Consider the following 20,309-nt stretch of genomic DNA (forward strand, 5'->3'; position numbering starts at 1 on the left):
CCCCTTGGGACCCCATGACCCACTGCTTGTTTCAGTCCTGCTCTGGGGAGCCCCCTGTCTGGGGATTCCTTCACCAGCGTCCTGGCCTAGGGCTTTGGTGAATGGGGAGTTAAGGCTGGTTGTTCGCAAGGGGAAGGGTCTGGCCCTGGAGAAGGGGAGAGCCGGGGTCCTGCTGTGTCATTAGAGTGGTGCTCCCCTTGTGTGGAAGCCCTTGGTTCTGACAAGGGAACGGAGAATGGGAACCCACGTGATCCAATGAGGAGCCAACAAACTTAGGAGAGGTACTACTCTGAGTCTGCATGTGTGTGTGTGTGTGTGTGTGTGAGAGAGAGAGAGAGAGAGAGAGAGAGAGAGAGAGAGAGCAGTGAGAGAGAGAGAGAGAGAGAGAGAGAGAGAGAGAGAGAGAGAGAGAGAGAGAGAGAGAGAGAATCTTTCTCCTTGTACAGCCTGACTGTCCTCAGGTGAGTGATCAGTTGGCAAATTGCAGGTGCTGCATGGAAGAGTCATCTGTCACCATTCTGGAGTTGTGTGTGTGTGTGTGTGTGTGTGTGTGTATGTGTGTGTGTGTGTGTGTGTGTGTGTGTGTGTGTGTTTGTGTGTGTGTGTTGGGAAAGCAGGGAGATGAGAACAATGAAAATATATTTAAGTCACCATGTCTAAAAACAGCAAAAGCATTTTATTTCTCTCTCTCTCTCTCTCTCTCTCTCTGTATTTGTTGTTGTTTTGCTTCATCAATACCAAGTACAAGCCCAGCCACAATTTTTGTTTTCTCCTTCAACGTTTCATGGCTCCTTTATGGAAGATTTCAGTAGACATTACTTTCATCCCCTTTCCACCTCTCTCTTTCCCATTTCATGTAGCCCAGAGTAACTGCTGGGCCTGAGTGGGCCTCCCCCAGAAGAACTGTGTGAACCCTGGACTGGAGTGGACTCCTGTCCTTCGATCCCCAGCCAGAATTTTGGTGAGGCGAATGAGATCACAGCCACATTCTTCCAGCCAGACACTTAGCTCTTGTGTGTTTAGTGGGAGGTAATTCAAGGGTTTGGAATGTATTGGCCCAACATAATTAGGGAACGAGATGAGAGAAATGATAAGGCATGGGCTGTGAAGCTATGAGGTTTTTGGGGACTGGCATATGGTGTTACATGGCAGATAGGTCACCAAGACAGTGGATGAGAGGGGAACCATATCTAGGGCATTAACGGTCCCTGTGGGAATCCTGGCACAGGGCTGCGAGCCCCCACTGGTGGAGAGGATACGCTCCTGGGGCACTGCCCAGTGTCAATCCTCCCTGGAGTCCTGCAGAATCCAATCTGTGTCCCGCCTGGGCTGTTTCCAGCTGGGCAGTGGTAGGCAAGTCCATTCCCACTGCTGGAGCCCGCTCGGTATCCGGAGGTGGCAGTTATCTAGGGCTCGCTGAATGCCAGTTTCTGTAACCTGCTATAGGCTGTCTGGAATGAAAAGGGGACCACTGACTTTGGAAACCTTTAAGTTTGATTGGGACAAATTAAATACCACATTTTCCAGTTGTTTTTTTTTTTTTAATTTAAGCTGGCAATTTCCACTAATGCCTGGGATTATGGATCAAATTAGATGTATGATTTCAGCCATCAAACAATGATGTTCAAACAGCACAGGCAGAGTTCCCAAGCCAGATTGTCTCCTGCTTTGAACATTGTGCCTTGACTGTCTCTCTCTGGCAGCTGTTGTATCTCTCTAGGGTGATGACCCCACTTGAGGACATTGTGGGAAGCAGAGATTGTGATCTCGTCATCCACAGCCTGCCAGCAATGAGCAGAGATGATTCCCAGCACCTGTACTGGACTCTAGGAGATTCAGAGAACCCAGGCTGCCTCAAGAATCCTTCATCTGCAACATGAAATTTAGGGGCCAGACGATCTTGGCTGGCCCCAGAGGGAGGACAGGAGTCCCCTTGAACCAGGCATTCAGCTCACAGCAAACTAATTCACACCTCCATGGGGAATTGAGTGCCACAGAGCTTGTCAGCTGCTGGACAGAGATCTTAGAGAAGATAGACATCCCAGAGGCCCTGGAATGTAGCGAGTACATAGTGGCTCACACCTTCAAAGCCAAAACAGTTAAGTGTTGTGGCAGGAGGAGTGTGTAAGAGGGAGGAGGGACAACTGTGGGAGAGCTACATCAGGCTTTGTCCCCACCCTCCCACAGAGGATTCTTACCTGAATCAGATGGGAATTTTCTGGAGTATTGTCATAGACAGATGTTCATTTATTTAACCAACAAACCATTACAGTGTACACCAGGCTCTGGGGGGTCATAGACAACGAAAAGTTCCAGGAATGGTTCCACAGCCCATGAAGAAACCTTGGATTGATCTGGACGCCAGTGCTTCTAGCCTGTCATCCTAGTTACTTAGGAGGCTGAGATCAGAGGATTGAGGCTTTTGGCCCGGGCAGGAAAGCCTGTAAGACTCTTGTCTTGAATTAACTACCAAAAACAAAATGCCAGAAGTGGATGTGTGGCTCAAGCCATAGACTGCTAGCCTTGAATACCAAGGCTTAGGGACAGCACCTAAGATCCGAGTACAAGGCACAGAACTGACACAAAATAAGTAAAGAGAGACAGGAGGAAAGGACAGAGGGAGAAAAAGAGGAAAGTAAGGAAGAAGGGAGAACATGAAAGCCTTGGTTTGGAGTCCCTGGATAAAGGGAGCCAAGTATTCACAATCTATGTGGGGACAGTTTCAGAGCCTAAAGCCAGTATGTAGGACCAAGCCACTGACCCCTCAAAAACTTCATGGCATCCAGGAGCTGTGTGTTCACCGACCACACAGAACCTAGGGCTCAGAGTGGGTAACCAGTTTTCAATTATGCCCAGCCTCATCGAGTTTATTTTCTGGTCAGATAAGAAGAAAGTTTCCAAGGGCTAGGGAGGTATTGGGGTGAGAGAGTTTAAAGTGGGGTCAAAATATAAGTAGGAATTTGAAGAGGGAGAATGTTCCTAGGTCACGTGTGTCAGGCCATTGGAGCCATGACCTCACCTGACAACATAGACTACCAGCCTTTGATCCAGCCACATTGCTATTAAAAGTCCTGGCACCTTGGGTTCATCATTGACAACCCTGGTTCCGTTCACTGCAGGATGCCTGTGCAGTACATCCTTAGGGACTAGGACTTTCCAGGGCTCAGTCTGACGATATCACTCCCGGTGTTCATTCCTTCACCAAAGACTGAGGTAAGCATGCCACTGCCACAGGACAGCCTGGGAATGAGGGCAGGAAATGAGTCTCTTGGCTGGCTCACTCTTTAGTATAGATGGCAGATCTGGGATTCAGAGAGGGCAGGCTGAAGGTGGGGCAGAGCTGGGTAGAGGCTGGTGGGAAAAACAGAGGCACTGGGCTCTGAGCAGGGTGGTTTCTTCAATAATACTCACAACATAGGAAAATTTCTGGGATAGAGCAGCCCTTTTCACCTCCCCAAGAGGGACCTAGATCCCCCCAGTCTCCGTCCCTTGACCAGGAATCCCTTTGGTTCCCATATCATGTGGTGGATAACTAGACCTTACCTCACTGCCCAGTGTTCAGGCAGGACAGCAAGAGATCCTGAGTCTTTGAAAAGGTCAGGGGATCTTCAGTATGAGATTGTACTTGAATGTCCCAACTTGGTGCATGGTCAGTCCCATCTAAGACTGCCATGATGTAGGACATAGAATCTAGAGAATCAGGTCTGTTCTGGGAGTCCTGAGTATTATGTGTTAGTTTTGAGCTCCCGTGTGCCCACTTGCTTCCCTTTCTTGGGTGGGTCTATGCTAGAGAAACCTTGAAACTAGGGCGTGGATCTTGTCTTTTATGCTCCAAGATAGCACTCTACCATTTGAATCCCAGCTCCACTTCCATCTTTTTGGGGTGTTTAATTGGAGATAAAGAGTTCTCACGGGCTTTGCTGCTAAATGACATCCAATGCAGACCTCAGATTTCAGTCTCCTGGGGGTAGAGGATGACAGGAATGGGAATGTTTGTTTGTCTGGGTGCCAGTAGCTCATAGCTGTTATCCTAGGGATTCAGGAGGTTAGATTTGAGGATCACGGGTAAAAGTTAGCCTGGTCAGGAAAGACCCTGGGACTCTTACCTAAAAGGAATTGCCAGAAAACCAGAAGCTGTGCTGTGGCTCAAACAATTGAGTGCTTGCCTTAAGCTGAAGAGATCAGGGACAGCACCCAGGCCCAGAGTTCAAGCCCCACAACATAAAAAAGAAAGAAAGTAAGTAAGACATCGTTGCCTGCAAATGATGGTGGAGGTGTGGGGGTGTGGAGAGGGTGCTATGTTTGAGAGACCAAGTGCTTGCCTCACTGTACAGATATTTGTAAGAACTCCCCATGTTTGCCCCAGTTTGAAGCCACATCTTCAAGAAGACGTGTCTTGTGACAGGCAGTGAGTGGGCGGAGGGGTGCAGGTGTGAGATAGTTTTGTCTTTATTTTCTACATTGAAGGATAGATTTGGATGCTGGGTATCAAAATCTGAAATGAAGAGTTGCAAACAGTTTGTGGCCTGACGAAATGGGTTTCCTCTTTGTATATGAAGGTGGCTGAAGCCGGAAGCAACCGGTGGCTCACAACTCTCATCCTGGCTACTCAGAAGGCTGAGATGTGAGGACCGTGATTACAAGTCAGCTTGAGCAAAATAGACTGGGAGACTTGATGATAGACCACTACAGAAAAGGAAATGTTGGTTTGGCTCAAGCGGGAGAGTGCTCACCTTCAGCTGAATTGCTGAGGGACAGCACCTTGGCCCAGAGTTCAAACCCCTTGACCACCAACAAAAAAAGAGGTGACTAAGTTTTCCACATAGCAGTGTGTATGATAGGAAATGCCTTGCTGGTCTATGAGACATTCCAGATATATGTGAGGCTCAATATTTTGTCTACAGTGGGTCTGATGTCAGTACTGCCACCTTCTAGGGGGTGGGATCTGATCCTAATTGAGGGAGTTCATGTTTCTGTTCTCAGGGACTGCTGAATCCTTGAGCTATCCTGTGTGTGTGTGTGTGTGTGTGTGTGTGTGTGTGTGTGTGTGTGTGTGTGTGTGTGTCTGTCTGTCTGTCTCTCTGTCTGTCTGTCTGTCTGTCTGACTGTCTGTGTCTGTGTCTGTGTCTGTGTGTGTTTGGAGGTAGAAGAACTGGGCCTTGAACTCAAGGCCTAGGTGCTGTCTCTGAGATAACTTGCTCAAAGCTAGAGCTCTGACACTTGAGCCACAGCACCACTTGTGTCTATTTGGTGGTTCAGTGTAGATAGGAGCCTCACAAACTTTCCTGAGTGGCTGGCTTTGAACAGTGATCCTCAGATCTCAGCCTCCTGAATAACTAGGATGACAGACAGGAGCCACCCGTGATGGCTCTGTGTTTGTGTGTGTGTGTGTGTGTGTGTGTGTGTTTGTAAAAGTTGGTTGTTACAAGGAGTTGTTACAAGGAGTGCTGGACCCTTTGGTAACTTCTAACCGCTATCTTTTGGAGGTGCATGGACTTTGTGGCTGAGGTCTGGGGGCATGGAAGGGTGAGACGTTTGAAGGGGACTTAGCACCTTCAAATTATAAGAGCAAGGGATATTTGTGACGCGGAACTATCTACTCCCTTGGGCCTGGTTGGTGGCAGAGGGAGCACGGGAGGACCTGTGGGTGGGGCCCATAGGTATTGGCTCCCCAGGGGGTCAAAGAGCATGGTCAGCACTTAGTAAGGCTGTGAGCCCTGTTAGTATGGATCGTATTGGCATGCGTCAGACTCTGGGTCATCTCATCATGAAGTCTGATGGGCAAGGCCAACCCTACTTTAAATCTTGACCTGTAATCTTCTGATCTCAGCCTCCTGAGTAGGTAGGGTTATAGGCATGAGCCTCTGGCACTGGGTCTCAGATTCTTTTTGGTATATTAGGGTTTGAACACAAGAGCTTAGGCTTTCCAATCAGGTCTTCTTCCATGGGAGCCAAGCCTTTCTGTCTTGGGCATTTCTGAGATAGAGACTCCATATATGCTCAGGCTTGGCTGGATCATGGTCCTCCTGTGACAGGCAGGTGTCACCATGCCTGGTCCTCTGTAGTTGGGATGGTAGATATGTAGCGCCATGCTCAGTCATCGGTTTAGATCACTGTCCCAAACTCTTAGTGCACAACAACCGATTTTTGACCACATTTGAAGCTCTGGGTTCGGCCTGGAACCATTGGTCCTCAGTCTCCTCACAGGACAGTTGTGAGGAAACAAGGGATCAATACGGGGAATTCTGGGGCAGGGCCAGCATAGAGGCAACGGTCATCAGATAAGTTTCTTGGCAATTCTGTTAGCATATAACAAGAAGATACCTGGAGAGGACTCGGAAGGGGCCTGTTATTTATCATGCCACAGGTATGGGATTATGAAACAAAACATGGCTCTTTTTCATCCTTACCCTATCCCCATGAGGAAGGGGATCCTTCACTGTTCAGCTTTGCAGCTGGGGAAAACGAGGCACGGAAAAGCTGGGTGACCTACTCATGACCCCCAGGTGACAGGAAGCTTGGCCTGACTTCTCTGCCATGCTCCCTAGGACAATGGGTGTTATTCAGTCCATTTCTTGTGGTGGGAAGTCCATTTATTGTCAGTCGTGGGGCTTGAACTCTGGGACTGGGCACTGTCCACAAGCTGCTCAGATCAAGTGTAGGGCTCAATCATTTGAACCATAACACCACTTCTGGTTTTCTGGTGATTCTTTGGAGATAAGCGTCTCACAGACATTCCTGCCTGGGCTGGCTAGGAACCATGATCCTTATATCTCAATGTGTAGTTACCATTGTAGGCTTGTGCCACCGGCAGCCTGCTTAAGTGTAATTCTCTCCCTCCCCCCCCCCCTCTCTCTCTCTCTGTCTCTCTGTCTCTGTCTCAGTCTCTGTCTCTCTCTCAGTAACTTGTTGAATTTGTCCTGGAGGAGCTGGCTCAGCATCCCCATGTGGCTGGGACCCAAGGTGACCCTCTTGTTCTGGAGGTAGGCTGTGTGTCAGGATCATTCTCGCTTGGACTGTGGAACTAGCTCCCTTTGGTAAGCTCCTCTGTGCCCGGGGTAGACCGTGATGGTTACTCATTGTCAGTCTGTCTGGTGAGTCCTTCCCCACTACCCTCTGCTAAGACGGTTAAAGGAAATTGGATGAGGAGGCATCGCATTGTTCAACTGCACAGCACTATCCCGAGCCTCTGATCCTCACTGCCAACTATCTGGCCAGACCCTGATTATAAGAAAGTGAATTCACTCTATGTCTACTTGACGTTGTTGCAGTGTGTCATTTCGGGGAGTAGAGTCAGTGTGCAGAGGAAAGACCCCAGGTCCGACACCTCCTGGGGGACAGTTGTTCTGTGACAGCGCAAAGTCATTGCTGTTGATAAAGAGGAAGCTGGCATCAGACTGAGCCAGAACAATGCTCAAAGGTAGGTAGGCTGTTGAAGTATCAAACCCTCACAGGTCTGCTTCCCAGTCACAAAAGGGAGGATGCAGTGCAGGTAGCCCAGCACTGGCCCTAGGGGACTATAAATGGATGGTGACGGTCAGGTGCCAGTGGCTCTCGCCTGTCATCCTGGCTATTCGGGAGGTTGAGTTCTGCTGGTCATGACTCAGAGCCAGCCCAGGCAGGTAGGTCCTTGAGATTCTTATCTCCCATAAACTACCTCCTCCCTCCTCCACGAAAAAGCTAGTTTTGGTGCTATGGCTCAAGTTATAGAGCCTCAGCCTTGAGTAAAAGAAGCTCAGGGATGAAACCGAGTCCCTGAATCTGAGACCTGGGACTCAGAAAAAATAGAAGAAATGAAAAGTGGGCTCTTGTTATCTTACTACCAAAAAGGATGGATACATTCTTCTCTCTGGTACTTGTAGCCAAAGTAAGTGGCTTCCCTTGATGCTCCTCTAAACATCTCCTTCTCTCTATTATCTCTCCTGGCTTCAGTTGCAGAATAGAATTCGGATCATCCCAGTTGATGTGACCTTAAGTACCCTCCCCTACCCGCCTTTCTTAGGGTGGGCATCCTGGATGTACTCACCACTGGGTGAAAGGAAAACCAGAGAGATGGGGGTAGGTATCCCTGAAACTCATACTAACATGCACACACACAGACACAGACACACACACACACACACACACACACACACACACACACACACTCACCTAGGCCAATTCTGACTAGCCTTTTCCAAAGATACTTTATCTCCTTGGGTTAACTGACCTAGGAGAGGAACATGATCCCCTATAAATGACTATTTTAACTAGGGCTTGCTAGTTGACACAAGATAAACAGAAGCTCAAGGGAAAGGTTCTGGAGCCTGGCTCACACTTGCCATCCTGGCTCCTCAGTAGGCAGATATCTGAGGATCAAAGATCGAAGCCAGCCAGAAGCTGGAAAGCTGATAAGACACTTCTATGCGTGGAACCACCAAAAATCCAGATGTGGAGCTGTGGCTCAAGTGGTAGAGTAGCAGCCTTGAGCATGAAAACTCAGAAAGACAGCTCCCAGATCCTCAGTTCTAGCCCCCAAAAGAAATGGCCCCATTTGTTGCCCCCAGACTGACTGGGTCTCAAGTGCCCTCTCACAGAGTGTGATACTGCACTGGTTCCTGGGTAGTGTATCAGAGCCTTCAGAAATTGGGTGGTGAAAGCCAGGCCTTCGCCTTTGTGGGCTCTCAACCACACCAGATTGAGGCAGAGCATGACAAGGTCAGCAGCCTGGAGAAGATCCCCCTCTGCCAGGGTGATTAGAGCAGGCTTCATAGAGGCAGCACTTGAAAGGGGGTCTTGCTTAACAAGGAGGATAGGACAGGAAGCACAGAGAGAAAAGATGCCATAGATAAAGGACAACATAGCAGACCATGTTCTTTTCCAGCCAAGGCTGCTGGTTAGATACTCAGTAAAGATGTGCAAGACTGTCCTGAGTCAGGCCTAAGGGGTCACAGAAGAACAGCTATCCAATGCTGGGATTTTGTCTCAGCAGTAGTGGGCTCACCTAGCACACAGGAAAACCTGGGTTCGATTGCTAGGTCCCACATACACAGAAAAAGCCAGAAGTGGTACTGTGGCTCAGGTGGAAGAGTGCTCTCATCAAGCAAAAGAAGCTCAGGGACAGCACCTTTACCCTGAGTTCAAGCCCCAGTTCTGTCAAGGTAAAACTTTACTCCAAGGGACTTGGGTGACAGGTGGATGGTGTGCCCTGTAGCACTTAAGAGATCCATCCATGCTTTGTGTCTTCTTCTTTGACAGAGGGGATCTGGTCAGTCTTTCTGCCCTGGGCACCCCTACAACCGGTTATCAGCAACCTTCCAATGTCTTCCACTGGGACATGGAGCAGCTGGCTCCATAAATTTTCAGGTACAAGTTGGATGTGCCGGGGGGATACAAGGGAGGCCTAAGAAGTCCAAGTGGGTCTGATATACCCCAGAAAACCAGGTCATCCAGAGGGAGCAGATGGGAGCTTAGAAAGGGGTAGTGATGTGAAGGGGGCACTTTAATGCCTATGGCCTTCCCCAGATTCTGAGCCTCCCTTTGCTGTCCCTGAGGGAGGTAGAGGAGGGTCTAGGTGGTAGTGTCTATAGGAAGACTAGTTGGAAATTGTAAAGAATGAGACACCATTGGCCATGTGCTGATGGCTCACGCCTGTCATCCTGGTTACTGGGAGGCTGAGATCCAGAGGGACATGTTTCCCAGCACAAGGAGGAAATTCCAATGAAATTCTCATCTCCAATCTCCAACCGGAAGTGGTGCCATGCCTCAAGTGGTAGAGCACTGGCCTTGAGCAAATTCATCATCAGGGACAGAACCCAAGCCCTGAGTTCAAGCCCCTCATCCAAAAAAACAAGAGAGAAAGACACCCCTTGCTTGCCAGAGATGGTGAAGGAGTGTGGTTGCTGTGGTTGGGACACCAGGTTCTGGCCTCAGTGTACAGCCATTTCTAAGAGCTCCCCAAGTTTTCCCGAGTGTAAAGTTACAGCAGGCTGGACATTGTCTTACCAAGAACTCCAGAGGTTGTGGCCTATTTTAGGCAGGGAGTGAGCGGATGGGAGTAGGGTTGGAGGGTAGTGTCGATTATATTCTCTGCAACCAAGGAAGAATGGCTTTGGATACTGGTGTCAAAGTCTGAAAGTGAAGGGTTGCATGTGCTTTATGGCCTGACAATTTGGATTTCCCCTGATTGTAAGAAGGTGGCTTAAAACAGGTACTGCCAGTGCTTCACAACTGTCATCCTAGCTACTCAGGAGGCTGAGATCTGAGGATCACGGTTTAAAGCCATCTTGGGTAGGAAAGTCTGTGAGACTGCATCTCAAGGGAAACACCAGGAAACTGGAAGTGGTGCTGTGGCTCTATTGGTAGAGTGCACACCTTCAGCTGAAGAGCTGAGGGATAGCACGCAGGCCCAATGTTCAAACCCCATGACTGACAACCAAAATGCTGTGGCTGAGTTTTCATCATAGCGGTGTGTACAGTAGGAAATGCCATCCTGTTTTATGAGCCATTTCAGATGTGTGAGAGGCTCTGAGTTTTGTCAAGATTTTGTCTGAGGATGGTAGTGCCATCTTCTTTGAGTTTGGGATGTTCAGTTGCTCAGGGACTACTGAGGCCTTGGGCTACCCGTGTGTGTGTGTGTGTGTGTGTGTGTGTGTGTGTGTGTGTGTGTGTGTGTGTGTGTGTGTATTTTTCCCTCATCATTCTCTGCCCACTGCCTGGGTGCTTGTCTGCCTCTTCCTGACCTTGGATGGTGCCCTTCCTCAATAGCAACGTTGTCTTTAGTCCCCTATCATGGTCTACAATGAATCCCAAATTTCCAGAGACCTGCATATTCCAGCTTTTCCTTGGGACCCAAGTCTGGCTGTCCATATCTTTGTCATCATCCAGGGGATTCTGGGTCCTCAGGGCGGGTTGGCATATGTTCTCTCCTGCCTCTGGTAATCAGGGGGATTCATGCTGTGTCCTGTCTTTTTCACAGCTGGGCCCCTGGCTGCATTTCCCACTCCCAGTAGGCTGGTAGTGGTGTGGGGGAACATACACAACTCTATACTCATGGGAATAGGTTGTCATCCAGTTCACCACAGTTATATCTGTCATCGTATACTCAAGGAAATTCATAATACATCAATGAATAAAACACAAAACAAAAAGAATGACTACACCAAGCGCAAGATGCCGCCCACCCATGTTTGGAAATATAGATCCTCTATTTAATTATGAATTTATCACTATATTGGCCCCCACCAGGGCTCCATCCCAGGTCCCAGGAATGGCCTAGTTCTTTAGTGGCTCATAGCCTGCTGTGCTCACCATGACCCATTCACCAATTGGGCCTGCTAGGCTTTGAGTTCAAATTCCTGCACTACCAAAAGATTCATTCTGATGTGAGAAGCCTATGGTGGCACAGGTTTTCCTGTCCTCTGAATGTCCTAGGTCTCATTGAGGATGGAGAATGCTATATAGGCAACTCTTGACCATGGGAATAGGCTGTCATCCATGTCAGCACAGTTATATCTGTCACCTCATATGCAATAATATACACAATACATCCTTGAAAAAGACACAAAATAGAAAGAATAACTACACTGAATGCAAGATACATACCACACCTGCAGGTAAAAAGAAATCCTATGTTTAAAAAAGGTGGCCTTGCTATTTTGTCCATTGCTGGGGCTTCAAATCAGGCTCTGCATCAGGCCTGACATTCTACTCTTCAAAGATGGTGAGCTTCCCCTTCTCCCACAGTGCAACAGAGTTACCCAGACCTGTGCTAAAATCCCAGCACTGACAAAGGTTCATCCTTATGTCAGAAGCCAGTCGTTGTGCCTTTTATCCTCTCCTGTGAGAGAATACATAGGCAACCCTGTAACCATGAGAACAGGTTGTCATCCATGTCAGCACAGATATACCTGTGACCATGCTTATTAAAATACAAAATACCTCCATGAATTAGAGACAAAATAACGAAAATTATTGCACTGAACACAAGATGCTGTTTACACATGTATGTCAATTTAGATCCTATGTTTAAATTATGAATTTCTGACTATAGTCGACCACCCTGGGGATCAATGTCAGATTCTGGGGATGGCCAAATTCCTTATTTGCTCACAGATTTGTGTGATCACCTTGACTGATTGGCCAATTGGTTTTGCTCTGCCCTAAGTTCAGATCCCAGCACTACCAACAAGTGGATCGTGGAGTAAGAAGGAGAGTGTGAAACTTTTTTCCTTTTCTCTGAGAATCCTGGGGGTCAGGCATGATGGAGAACATTTCTACAAATCTAGATGTTCTGTGATAGGTTGTCATCAATGTAATAAACACAATGGGTTTCATCATAGTAAAATCAATGACAAATAAATGAATAAAACAAAAGATACAAGGAACAACGACACCAAACATGTATGTACTGAACATCTATAGGTAAGGATAAATCCTATCTTTACAATATATATAAATAGCATGTTTTCCAGGGCGGGGTCTTGAATTCAGGACTAGTGAACAGGCCTGACTTTTTTATCTTCATGTAAGGCGATCTTCCCCTTCATCCACATTGCTGCAGATTTACCCAGATTCTGAGTTCAAATCCAAAGCCTGTAAGAATAAACTGTGTGAATTGCAAGCCAGGGAGCTAATTTTTTTTCTCAGCATGGGGCTTGAACTCCGGTCTTGGCAAGTCCACCTCAGCTACGATCACCCTATGATGGGGTGAAGCCATTGGACACGCAGGTGCTCCTGTGATCCTAGAACCCCAGGTCTTTCAGGGAAAACAATGCACAGAAAAAATGTGGCCTTTTATGTTTTCTTCCTTTGCAGTGACCCTTCTGGGTCTGAATGACACTGTTGCAAAGGGTACTTCACCTTGCATTGCTGAAGGCTGACAGACTATCAGGGAAGCCATAGGCCCACGTGGCAACCTAGGCCCTCATTTCGAATCCCTGTTCTGACACCAGCCAATGGCAGGAGATACTAAGAAACTGGTTCCCATCCAAAGGAATAACACTGGAATTTACTCAATGTCACAGTTGAATGAGTTGATCGTAAATGATGATCCTATAAAATTAAACAGCATCATTTCAGTCAGAAGGCTGGTTGATTTTATTTAATATTTATGAAGCATTAAAAGAATATTATTACTTACAGGAACACAATAATTTCAGACACTGTGTTTTCATTAATACTTTAAGGATTTAAACAGTAACATTAATTACATGGATGCATAATGAATGCTCAAGAATTGGTAGGAATATAGTCTAAATAACTGAATAATGTTTAGACATCTCTGGTACTCTATAAAGATATGTATTTATTAGCATACTGCCATGTGCATGTCCATCTGTTTTTATTTTGTTAACCCCTGGGGCTCGTTCTCATGTCCTGGGAACATCCTGGCAGCTCAAATTGCCCCAGGATGGCCTGTTGACACTCACCCATTCTGCTTGCTTCACAGGATTCTGGCCACACCCCCATTCTTTCCATGCTTCTTTCTGACCAATGTGATACAAGAATGCTGGCCACGCACACATTCCATGCTGCCAGGTAACACTGGGATTCCCTCTATTAGTTTACACCACTACCAGTAGTTGAGGAAGGTAGAGGTGGCTGAGTGGTGAGGAAGAGACTCAAGGTGATGTTGGTGTATAGTAGCCAATTGATGCTCACACCCCCACATGGCCCTTTCCCTCCTTCATGCGGTGCCAGGTTTCAAACCTCAGGCAATGGCGTGCTGCCAGCAGGCCTAAATCCCCAACCTGTTCTCTGCCCCTAGTCATCTGCTCTGGGCCCATGTGTCCCCAATGCTGCTGCCATCACTGCTGCCCCACTTGGAGCAGCTGCCAATAGATTCTCTCAGCAGCATAGGTGAGTGGCCGCCCCAACACCAACCCAGGTCAAACACCCCTCTGGGGGCACCATGACTCCCCTGATTGTTTCCTCTCCCGGCTCTGATGAGCCACCTTTCTGTCTTGAGCATTTCTGAGATAGAAAATAAATATATGCTCAGGCTGGGCTGGATCGCAGTCCTCCTGTGAAAGATATGCTCCACCAGGCCTGGTCCTCTCTAGTTGGGATGGTAGACATGTGGCTCAGTCATTGGTTTTGATGGATTATCCCAAACTCAGTGAACAGCAGCCAATTCTTGACCACATGTGAAGCTCTTGGTATGGCCTCAACCATTGGACCTGATTCTCCTCACAGGACAGTTGTGAGGAAACAAGGGATTTATACAGACAGAACTCTGGAGAATGGCTAGGCAGAGAGGGAGAGACCTTCAGATATGTTTTTGGCAATTCTGTGAGCATATGACAGGAAGATACCAGAAAGGGCTCAAGCGGGGCCTGTTATTAATCGTACCACAGGTGTGGGATTATGAACTGAAACATGGCTCTCTTTCATTATTACCCTATCCCAATGAGGAAGGGGATCCTTCACTTTGTTCAGTTTTGCAGCTGGGGAAATCGAGGCACAGAGAAGCCAGGTGACCTACTTATGACTTCAAGTTCAAAGGCAGCTCAGCCTGACTTCTCTACCATGCTCCCTAGGACAATGGGCGCTATTCAGTCCACTTCTTGTGGTGGGAAGGTCCACTTCCTTTCAGTCGTGGGTCTGGAACTCTAGGATTGGGCACTGTTCCTGAGCTCCTCAGCTCAAGGCTAGCGCTTTATCACTTGAGCCCACATTGCCACTTCCAGTTTTCTGGTGGTTCTTTGGAGATAAGATTCTCACAGATGTTCCTGCCTGGGCTGTCTATGAACCATGATTCTCATATCTCAGCCTCCTGTTTAATTAGGGTTAGAGTTCTAAGCCACTGGCACCGGATTTAACTATAATGCTGGTTCACTTTCTCTCTCTCTCTCTCTCTCTCTCTCTCTCTCTCTCTCTCTCTCTCTTTCTGTCTCTCTGTCTCTCTGTCTCTCTCTCTCTCTCTGGAACTGATTGAATGGGTGCTGTAGGAGGTGGTCCAACATCCCCAGGTTGCTGGAACCCAAGATGGCCTACTCATTCTGGTTCTGGAAGTGGGCTGTGGGTCAGGAGTGGTCTCACTCAGCGTGTTGATACATCGCCATGAGGTAAGCCCTCTGTGCCCTTGTTAGACTGTGAGGGTTATTCATTGTCCAAGTAGCCTGACTGGATTTATTTTATTGTATTCTTTTCTACATCATTTTCTAGCACCTGGCCAATATTATGGTACATATTTATGGAATGAAAATATAATATCAAATTAAGAAAGTCATTTAGGGTTCTGGGAATGTGGCTTCATGATACGGTGATTGCCTAGCATGCATGAAACCCTGAGTTCAATTCCTCTGTGCCACATAAACAGAAAAACACTGGAAGTGGTGTTGTGCCTCAAGTGGTAGAGTGATAGCTTGAGCAAAAAAAATAAATAAATTCAGGAATTGTTCCCTAGCCCTGAGTTTAAGCCCCTTGACTAGCAAAAACAAAAAACTAAACAAAACCAAAAAAACATTTAGATAGTAAATACAAAATAAGGAACCCATACTCGGAATATATAATTGCTCCTGCCATACTGACTCCTGACAATAGTCCCTAATTCATGTACTTTACTTATATTAGGATATTGCGTTGAAAAAAAAAGTTTTGTTCATTAGGTCACAGCAATTAATGGCTTGAATGTGCTTAGATGTCAGGTGAAGATTCATTCTGGAAATTCAAAGATTCCAGGTTTTTTTGGGGGGAGGGTCAGATTGTAGGGCCTGAACTCTGGGCCTGGGCGCTGTCCCTCAGCTCTTCAGCTCAAGGTTAGCGCTCTATCACTTGAGCCACAGCGCCACTTCCGGCTTTTTTCTTTTCGCTTATGTAGTGCTGAGGAATCGAACCCAGGGCCTCATGCATGCAAAGTAAACACTTTACCACTGAGCCACCTTCCCAGCCCAAAGACTCCAGGTTTTTGAATGGTCACTGCTAATCACAATGAGAAAGGTAGTCTAAGTGAGATTTGGAAATAGTTTTGGTCATTTATGGCATCAAAACGGCAGAGGCAAATTAACAGTTGTGACAGAAGAGAAGGCATAATTCCAGAGTTAATGAATAAAGGACAGTAACTAAGGTATACCAGAAATCGTTTTAGAGAACCATTTTTGGTTATTGAACAAATAGTTATCAACTAGTCTTATTCCTCAATGCCTTTAGCATTCTAAATTTCTTAGGCTACTTCTTAATTTCTGTGTAATAAATGTATCTCCTTCTGTGCTGTTCTTTCATATCTTATCTTCTTTGCTTTCTAAAAATCTGTCTTTCTGTATTTCTCTATGAACATTTCCTGATACTAAATACACCTACACAGATGGCAGAGGATGCAAATGTAAGGGTCCCATAGCTCATGAGTCATTAATGAAACAACATGGAAAGGAGGACATATTTATTGCTACCTCAAATTTTCTGAAAAGCTGCAATGCCATCATTTGATTCAAATTTCCATTATTTGTCTACATAGTGTCATTCAGTGCACATAAGGGCAAATATGAGGTGGGTGCTGGTGGTTCATGCCTGTAATCCTAGCTAATCAGGAGGTTGGGACCAGAGGATTGTGGTTTAAGGCCAGCCTGGTCAGGAATGTTCATGAGACCCTTATCTTCAATTAACCACCAGAAACCCAGAAGTGGTGCTGTAGCTTAAGTGGTAGAGCGCTCAACTTGAGCTGAAGAGCTGAGGGAATGCGCCTAGGATCAATCCTGACAACCAACAAAAAGTGCAAATATTACCTTAAGTTTCCCCAAAAGGAAGGACAAGATCAATAATCTTCTCAAGCAGAAAAAATAATTTCAAAATGATTCAGTGCACCTACTTTTGCTGAGTTATTTAAGTTATGGCTTCTTTGCTAGACATATTCTCTTCCTTTGAAAATTGTCAAATATCAGCTTTACAATAAACTTCATCTAATATTTCTTGTTTCAAAAGAGAAGTCTAGGCAATTCGTGTCACTTAGCTTTCTTACTATCTTAATTCAAAGCCAAACCAGGCAGTTGAGTCTGCCAAACTTTTATTAAAAATTGAACACCAAAAAAACAGAAGTGGAGTTTTGGCTCAAGCAGTAGAGTACTAGCTTTGGGGGCAGGTAGGCAGGAAAGACAACTGTTCAGGGACAGGATCCAGCCTCTGGATTAAATCCCCAGAACCAGCACAAACTAAACAAACAAGCAAACAAAAATCCCAGATATTTCTTTGAGAAATATCTTAAAGGTGTACTGTTCAGAGAAGAGGGTCCTTTTGTTGATCATACTCACTGGATCCTGCTTTTTTGGAATCCTCATTGCTCTGGAGAACTCAGGACCAGACCAAAGGAATTGATAACTGACTTCTGCATCAAGAGAATCATCTCAGGGGTGAAATATCCATCCATAAGACACTTTAAAACCTCCATGTCTTTGTTCCTTTGCAGGAGAACACTTTTAAAACAACATTATTTCCTTTTGTTCTATGCTGGCCTTCAAATGGTTCATTATTTCCTTTTGTAATACTCTCAACTAGAAGTTTACAGAAAACTTTTATATGAGTAAAGAACACACACTGAAAAGCCAGGGATAGAGTTTCCTTCAAGACTTGGGATACTTTTCCTGTACAGTAAAAAGGAAAGCACAAGATAATTTGAATTTTGTTATTCCTCTATGTTCCATTCCTCTCTTGGGGTCAGTTTCCACATCCAGTAACAGTTACTTCCAGTAACAATCGATTGTGCTGCTTGAGGTATAATGAATGTTTTCTGGCTTCACTGAAATAACACTAGGACACTTTGGACCTGAGGTAACACATGTTTCAGAGACAATTTAATAAAGAGAAAATGTGAAATTTATATTGCTTATAAATACATTATACATGAGTACATTGAGCTCAAACTTTGTAAGTTCTCTGTGAATTAAGGGAATTTTAAATGGGAAGAAGGCTTTCAGAACATTCTATTTGTGAGTGTATGTGCTGTTCATAATTTCCCAAGTGTACATGAGCTAACAGTAAGGGAAACAATAGCAATAATAGGAGAAAGAGAAGTTCTGAGTTTAAGTATAAGGGTTCAATACAGTATAGAAGACTACAAATAAGACAACATTGAAACAATAAAGCCAAGTCCAGTATGTAGATTTATGGGAGTGATATACAGAAAGCAAGACTCCTACGTGGAACATGAAGTATGAGGCCATTCTCATTCTAAATCATGTTTGCTAATCATGCAACTTTGTAGAAAGTAGAATGGAAGAATAATCCTGTTTCCAAAGCAAGTCAGATATAAGATCATGGATGGTGTGATGGCCACAGCCTGGCTTTCACTCCTGTGCATATAGGCTGTTTGGCCATCGACATTGAGGCTGGCATAATCCATTTATGGAATATACTGCCCATAAAAACCAACTATGATGTAAACAATGTTTGACAAGGTGTTAACTTCAAAGTTACAGTGGTTTAGCTTTTTTTGGGGGGAGGAGGTCCAGTCGTGGGGCCTGAACTCTGGGCCTGTTTGCAGCGCCACTTCTGGCTTTTTTCTTTTTGCTTATGTGGTGCTGAGGAATCGAACCCAGGGCCTCAGGCATGCAAGGCAAGCGCCCTACCACTGAGCCACCTTTCCAGCCCTAGCTTTTTTCTTTAAATAGTTAATTGCTTTTTAACGTTTATCTGCTTATTTAATCTAGGAAATCAAAAGTTAATATTTGTGTTTTTTGGTGAAATTTGAAACTAGGCAATTAAAAGCACTCATTGTCCTCAAATTGAACATTTAAAATTATTAAAACTTTGTTCATATGTTTTAGTGGTCAGAAATTTGAGCCACGCATGAGAGCTCATAGTTGTAATGTTAGCTATTAGGTCTTGACTGATACAGAGAGAATTATGATTTGAAGCTAGCCCAGGGAAACATTCACAATATTGGATCTCAATCAATATCTGAACCCAATGCATTGTGCTTTATATTTTATGTACTCAGAAAAGGTAAAAAGAAGGATAGTGGACCATGCTGGCCAGGTCATAAACAGAAAACCCTGCCATAAAAATGGATAAAGCAGGGTTGCAAAGGTGGCTCAGTGGTAGAGCGCTTGCCTTGCATGCATGAAGCCCTGTGTTCCATTCCTCAGCATCACATAAGCAGAATAAAAAAAATACTGGAAGTGGAACTTTGGCTCAAGTGTTAGAGTGCTATACTTGAGCTGAAGAGCTGAGGGACAGTGTCCAGGCCCAGAGTTGAGCCCCCCCCCCCCAAAAAATAAGGCTAAAGCAGAGCTGGGTGCAGGTGGCTCATGCCTGTAATCTTAGCTACTCAGGAGGTTGAGATCTGAAGATGACAGTTCAATGCCAGTCTAGGCAGAAAAGTCTGTGAGACTCTTATTTCCATTAAACCACCAGAAAATCAGAAGTGGCACTGTGGCTCAAACAGTAGATCACTTGCCATTAGCTGAAGAGTGCAATGACAGTCTCCAGGCCCAGAGTTCAAGCCACATGACCAACAAATCAAAAGTGACTAAAGCAAAAAGAGCAGGCATGTGGCTCATTTTTAGACGACCTACCTTAAGTGCATGAATCCTTTAATTTAACTGCTAGTATAGAAAGGAGGAAAGGATATGAAGAAAAGAAGTAAGGGAGGAATTATGATATAATCAAATACTAGAATGGTAAGTATTAAATAAAGGCATTACAAGTATTTTATATGAAAATATACTGATTGTTTACTAAAAGGAAAATTATAAAATGTGGAATTCAGGCTGAAATACATGTACAATTTTTGGTTTTTTGTAAAATGATACTTATGTGCCCCTTTAGTTTAAAAGTAGAAATAAGTTTAAAACAATATGAGTGGTTAGAACTGAATCATTATTTCTTATCACTTTTTCTGCTATATTCACCACTTACAAAATCGAAACAATGTTGATCACTTTAATTATTAATTCATTAATGTAATCTTTCATCTTTAGTATATAGTCTATTGTGCACATCATTTAAATGTTTGAACTATTTTTGTTTGTTTGTTTTTATCCATCATGGATCTTAAACTCTGGCCTGGGCATTGTCCCTTAGCTCTTCACCTCAAGGCTAGCAGCTACCACTTGAGGAACAATGCCACTTCTGGCTTTTTCTGCTTATGTGGTACTGAGTAATTGAACCCAAAGGTTCAACATGCAAGGCAAGCACTCTAGCACTGAGCCAACATCCCAGCCCTGATTTCTATTTTTCTTTCAGACATGGGACTTGAACACAGGGCATGGGTATTGTCCCAGAACTCCTTTGCTCAATGCTAGTACTCTACCCTACCAGTTTAAACCACAGTGTCATTTCTTGTTTTTTAGTGGTTAATTGGAAATAGCAGTCTCATGGGAACTTTTCTGCCCAGG

This window comes from Dipodomys spectabilis, unplaced genomic scaffold, assembly GCF_019054845.1.
Source record: "Dipodomys spectabilis isolate Male_0828 unplaced genomic scaffold, ASM1905484v1 ptg000228l, whole genome shotgun sequence".
Classification (NCBI taxonomy): Eukaryota; Metazoa; Chordata; class Mammalia; order Rodentia; family Heteromyidae; genus Dipodomys; species Dipodomys spectabilis.